Genomic DNA, 6949 nt, shown 5'->3' on the forward strand with positions numbered 1-6949 from the left:
TGCAATAATGAGGATGCTTCAGTGGGACCTAGAAGGGAAACTAAAGGGGATAGATTTCTGAAGAAAGTTATGAAAACATTTGGTATGGAATGTGTAAATTCAGTAGCAAGAGCCCAAACAGAATTTACATATCGCCCAAAGTATAATAACTTGGCTAGATTAAATAGAAATTTTATTTCACAGGAACAAGAGCATTTGATTGAAAGCTTAACTAATATTTCTGATCGTGCACCCATAAAACCAAGATACAATTTAAGGAATAGGTAGTTCAAATTATTTGAGAAATATCTTGAGAAATTGTAGCTATTGGGATAAAATGAAAATGCAGTTCAAAAATAGGGTAAAAGAGAGATATGGTTAAGAGATAATAAAAATACAGGGGTGACTAAGGTTAAAGTATTGCAGAATAAGGGGACTCTCACAGAAGAATAAGAAGCACAAATGCAGAGTGCTAAAAAGAAGATAAGGGGTATTTGTATACTATGCATAAGTTCAGAAAGATGGTTGTGAAGCAACTATTCTGTTGTGAAGCATTTGCATTCCCTGACACAATAATATGGAGGTTGAGGGATCAGAGGTAAGAAACTGAGAGGCATCCTCTAAGTTGTGTCTGTACAGAGGAACCAGGCAAGGGTGTCCTCTTACCCCTTTATTTGCTTTATATTTAGAGCTATTAGCAAAGAAAATAAAGGACTTGGAAATTCAGTGATATAATTGTAATCTTACTCAAGAAATGTTGGCTTTATTTGAGAACAATATTATTCTGTACCTGATAAAACCAGAAAATGGGATTTCAGTGTCGTGGAGCATTAGAGTATTTTTGGGATATAAAATGAATAGGTTCATAGGTTCATACTAGGCTATCTGCCGAGGGGCATTACAAGCCCTAGCCCATATTTTTTGTGGCTTACGCACCCCTTTAGTTTGCTGTCTCTGTCTCTCTGTCGAGCAGTGACACTGAGGGTGTATCTGGGCGATCTCATCCATTCTCCATCCATTGGGATTCCTTTCTCTTGAGGCCAGCAGTCTGCCTCTCATAAACCGGGATGTTTGTTTTCATGAGCATGGGGAGGGTCTCTATGTGATCTCTCCCCTCCTATTCCTATTAATAACCGTGTCGTAACCCGTTTAAGTCTTTTCTAAGTCTCCCGGATTGTGGATTCAGATTTTGAGATGAAGCATAGATGTTTCCCAGTGGGTTTGACATGGCCTTGTAGGCACAGGCACAGGCCACCTCTCACCAGCAACAATAGCAAACAAGATGTAACTGAGTTTTTGCATAAGCAGCATAAGACAGATTTTTGAGACCCTTATCCTTTTTGGTTTGTGGCCTCTCCAGCCTCCAGCTGTGTCGGGTGTAAGTGTCGGGTCAGATACATTGGACTGAAATGTGATGAGTATGGGAGGATGAGTGTGAGGAGACTATGACGGATACCTCCCAGATGTGAGGATCTGATCTAAATCTCTCTTGATAAGGATGTGTAGATGAGTCCCTGCTAACTACTACTACTCAATGTGAGAAATGAATGAAAGGATGACCTCGTAACCCCTCAGAGGTTGATCCTTTCTTCTTCTGTGTAGTTGCCACTATATTCTATGCCCTTGTTCTGTGTTGTTTCTTTGTTTTTTATCATTTATATGATTATGCATTTCTTGGCATTTAACTTTAAGACCCTCTCCTGGCCTTCATCAGTTGAGACCCTTCTGAAGTGAGACTGTGTCATGCGTGTTTCATTCTAACCCTCCTGTGTTTGCTTTTCTGCAAACTTTAGTTCCTGTAAAACTGTGTAGGCCAGTGTCAGTAGTCTCTTTGCCAGTACTTGTGACAGGCTGACTGTGCCTGTGGGCGCCTCTGAGCTGACCTGGCAAAGTTCTGTATGGAGCAGCAACTTCTGACCTGTACTGTATGTACTGTTTCTTTTGGTTGATGATCTGTACAGGTTTGGTGGGTACATTTAAGTTGAGTTTTTCAGTGATAGTTGATGAGTTTTGTATTATTAGCCGCAAAAGTATAGCCAGCCTTCGAACTGCTTTGCCAGGTCTAGGTATGCTGAAAAAAATGGCCTCCATTGGCAATGACAACCAAACTGCTGGATCCAACAAGTCCAAAAATTCATGTCTTTATGAGATTCCCAATTATGATCCAATGGCTGCTGTACTGATCCCTTTGTCAGGCTATGGGGCCAATTGTCCATTAAGCCGGTGGAGGCACTTTGTTTTGGGGTGGGGTTGGGACCACAGTAGGGGTGTAATTGGCACCACAGTAGTATCCGCAGCGGGACCTGGGTAAACTGTGTGGGCCTGGGTGGGTGAGATTAAGATCCTGTGAAAGAGGAGGTGACCTTAATCATTCCGGTGGGTGTCCATGGATGCTGTGTTCTTTGACACCATCAGGTCCCATGGATGTTGTGTTGAGGGAGCATTGAGGGCTACAATCATTTGGTGGAGATTAGGTTTGGTACCTGGCATTCCTTGGTATGGGGATTAGGGGTCTATGTTATAGAATATAGTTTGCACTGAGTATGTCAGTCATCATTTAATCATTGTCTGTAAATATCTCTTTCTTGTCTGGGAGTTACTCTATCTTCATCTGATTCTTTTTTGACTATCTTATGTTTCTTCTTACTAGGTTTTTCTGGAAATTCTTAGCTTTTTTAGCTATTAGCTTTCTTTTATTAGCCTTAGCTTTTTTTGATTTTAGCTGCTTTTTTTGATTTTATTAGCTTTTTTTAAAAATATTTTCTTGTAGTTGCTTTATAGCTTTGATTTTTTATCCATCTTGTGGTAGCTTTTTTGTTTGTGTTTTGGAGTGTTTTTGGCTGGTTTGCCTGCCTTTGGTGCAGTTCTTTGCTTTGTTGCCTGGCTTTTGCTTTGTATGTTTGTCCTTTGTACAGGTGAGTGTACTGTAAGAATGTAAGGTAAATTTGCTACAGAGTTATAAAATTTCGACAAGTGGTGAGGTAAAGGAGTTTTTCAAGCTTGAGTGTGAGTGAGGTTTCATTTCGGGTGAGTACTGTGGTCTTTTTACTCTTAGTTACGGTGGGGTCATTGACCTCAGTGAGAAGGAACATACTTCCTCTGTGACATGGCTTTCGGTATGATGAGGGTTGAAATATTGTTTTTATGATGAATTTGAGAATGATGTTTCCATGAACATTTGGATGGTGATGTTTGGTCTTTGGGCATTTTAGTGTATGATATTTGGAACAGTGTGGCTGAGTTTGTAGAGTATTGAGGTTATGTAGTCATTTTATTGATGATGGGTTTAAAGTCATGAGTGTTGATGAGGTTTTCTTAGTTTATGAGGTTCCTATTTTGGCCAGAAATTGCTGGGGTTCCTGAGTTTAGTCGGCTATGATGTGTGTAGGAAGATTTCGTCATGCTCATGTGTGGTTGTGATATTGGATGATTGCCAGGGATGTGTCCTTATGTGGAATTGGTCCTTGTGGGTTTCCTTGCGGAATCCTTGCCTGTGGTTGGATAGTGTAGGGGTGGTCTTGCTGAGCCTATGAACCCCTCACTGTGAGTGTGATGAGGAGCTCAGATTTCTTATTTGTGGGAAAGGTCTCGAGTGTATTGAATGTTCTCCATGCTGAGAGGGCAGCATCCATTGTGCATTGAGGCTGAGAGTTGTGGCAGGTCTGAGCAGCATTACTTTCGGTTTTTTTAGAGGTTGAGTCTTCTGTTAAAGGCATAATGATGAAACAAAGACTAAAGCTGCAAATTACGTGTACACACGTGAATTGGTTCAGTAATATCCATACTTTTGTGGACGCAATAAAATGAATTATGAGTATGGATTAAAAAAAGCTTCTGTTATGGCATCTAATGTGTGAGGAGACTAAACAAAAGATAATATAAAAAACGTGAAACTTGGTGCTTTTTTATGACTAGATAGTAAAATACAAGCTGTGAAAATATTGTTAGCCCCTTTATACAGGTCAGACATATTTTTCTCTACCAGAGGAGAAGTTGTGGACAATAATTAATAAAAAGTTGAAAATTAATCCGGGAGGAGAATTGGACAAGGGGCCAAGTTTGGATAAGTTTATCATTCCAATAGCTCAAAGTGGAGTAGGATAAACCTGATGTGAAGGGATATTTTAGAGCTACACAGTTAAGGATCATATAACAAAAAGGAAGCTATAATTCAAAGTGGAAAGAGATGATGAAACAAGGGATCATTCAAGAAATGAGGAGAGCTGGATTTTGAATACAGATTCTTAAGAACAACAGCCATACAGAATATTCTAGTCAAAGTAGCAGAAAGTATTTTAAGAACTAAGGCAATATGAGAATAGAGCAATGAGATTTTGCCTATACGAATTACTGCAATGAGGGGTACAGAGAATAGGAAAGATGGGACTTAAATTTATTGGAGAAAACTGACAAAGGAACCAAGGTACTGGGAGAAAATAACTAGAGATGTAAAAGTAATAGAATGGGAAGGGTCAAGAAGGCTTTTGGACTGCAGTCTAGAGACTGTCTACTATGGGGACTGATATCTGAGTATAGGCAAAGACAAAGGAATAGGGGAATCCCAAGTGAAAGGCCTGCTCTGGTAGAGTTTTAGTTGAATCTAGAACAGAAGCTGCTGTTAAAAAGGGGATAATTAGTAGGACATATTGCAGTAAATATAGGAATCGCCCAGAGGCGGTTAGAAAGGATTGGGAAGAGAGACTGGATAAGCAATTTACAAGTGAACAATGGGAAGGCATATGTATGGCTGCCAAGTATGCAACAAAATCTTAAACGATTTAGAATTTTTGCTTGGAAGTGTTTGCATAGGTGTTATACCCCAAGCATACTCCAAAAAACTTTTCCACAGGTAGATGACAAATGTTGGGAGGTGTGATGGGGAAGGAAGAGGCAAGTGTGAACATGTTTTGGGACTGAAATTTCTTAGAGTAGTTTGTCAGAAATATTGGGTGAGCAAATGGGTGTAACTAAGGAAATGATTCTTTCAAAACTGGGACACAGGATCGGAGTAGCCTAGACAGTAAGGTCATGTTGAATTTAATTCTAGTGACTGCCAAAAAAGAATTACTAGAAAATGGAAAGTTTTAACCAGCTGTATTTGAGGTATTGAATGTTGTAACAGAAGTAAAAGAACTGGAATTGGGATCTTTAGAAAAGGGTAGGAGCAAATTAATAGAAGTAAATGGAAATTGTGGGAATAATACATGCAGAATAATGTTATGAGGGAGGAGTGATGTTTAAGGGAAGGCAGAACTTGAACAATTTAATGTATTTATGACAGTTCTACAGAAGAACATATGTGATGTATAACGTATGTAACTGGGAATGGGTCAATGTTTTTTTTATATAACTGTATGTTTGCCTATGTCTTAAGTGATAATTTAATAAAGATACTAAAAATTATCCCTGAAGCAAAATATCTTTAAAATGTTATTTTCTCAGCTAGCCTGAGATTTATCCTGCGGAAAGGGCAAACAGTAATCTAAAATCCAGAGATGTAGATAAGAATTGGTTAGATGTCATTTAACAAGAATACTCCCCTCACAGTCCGGAGTTGCTGTGGTAGACAGCAGAAAGGCAATTCTGCTAATGGAAAGAAATCCGCATCTGCCATCTAAATAGACTGCTGGAACTGTCACTGGATTTGTCTTTTAAATTTTCCTGAAGACATGCACAGTAATAGATTCATTATTCCCATTAGACCCTAATGAAGTCCTCTGGCATTTCACTAGGATCAGCCTAATAATGGTTCTAGTCATTTAATATTGCCTATTCATATATACATTAATATTACCAAAACCATGTTACTTACAAGCTATTGAAACATTGTTGCATATTCAGAAAATAAAAATCCATCCATCCACAACCCTTTTCCCATGGTGTTGGGGGGGGGGGTCATTGGGTCACTTAAACAATGGCAGTCATCTAGAGCCAAGGTTCACACTGCTGGGTGGCTAGCTCTGCCATGGTTGTTCTTCCATGCCACACACACCTATGGGCGGTTTAGAGTTTCCAGTCCACCTACAGCATGTCTTTGGAATGTGGAAGGAAACTGGAGTACTTGGAGGAAATGCAAACAAACGCAAGGAGGATATGCAGACTCCACACACAAGGCACCCCATCTGAGAATCTAACTGGAGAACCTCTTGCTGTGGGCCACCAACACTATCCTCTGCACCACTGTGCCACTCCATATTCAGGAAAAATAGTGCAGTACATTAAATGAAATACCTGGGTATAACCATTATGTCTAATAGAAAATAAATGTTACAAACTTTCAAAAGGATGTTTATAAGGTTGGGATAATAGGTTGGTACTAGGCTAATGGTGGAATAGGATTCCCTGATATTCAATTATATGATGCTACTTCAACAATTTTAAAAGTTATAGTGTTGTGGATAAATTCATCCTATGATTCAAAGCGGAAACAAATACATCAAGACATAATATTAGTAAATACATATATCACAACCAGTCATAAAAAATGGTTCCTACTAATTTTATCTGGTTATTAAAATATTTTTGGTAAATGGAAGTACACCATCTTTTCAAGTTTCATATTTAAGTAACATAATTTCTTTCTTGTTTCCAAAAGTTCACATATTCTAACCATTGTATTGAAGACAATATTTTCTGTTTCCAATTGCATGTACAAATGACTGCTTAGAAACTCAAGTTCAACAAAATGCTAGTATTAAAACAACAAAGTAGCTTAATTTATTGAAATCAATTCTTAAATGGTACTGATATATATACTGTTGAAAATTTAAGGTCCAAATACAATCAAGATTCTAAAAATTAATTTTACAAATAGAGACTTTATGAACACAGAGATAAATAAGATATTTAACCTAGATAAGAAATCATTCCCCAAATTATTAATAAATAATATGGCATAATAAATGGCACCCTCCCATGATTTCAGCCCTGGAGGTGACTAATAACTGAGTGGGGTTTTCTTTGTGATAGG

Source organism: Protopterus annectens, chromosome 11.part0 (assembly GCF_019279795.1).
Source record: "Protopterus annectens isolate FY-2018-M chromosome 11.part0, PAN1.0, whole genome shotgun sequence".
Taxonomy (NCBI): Eukaryota; Metazoa; Chordata; order Ceratodontiformes; family Protopteridae; genus Protopterus; species Protopterus annectens.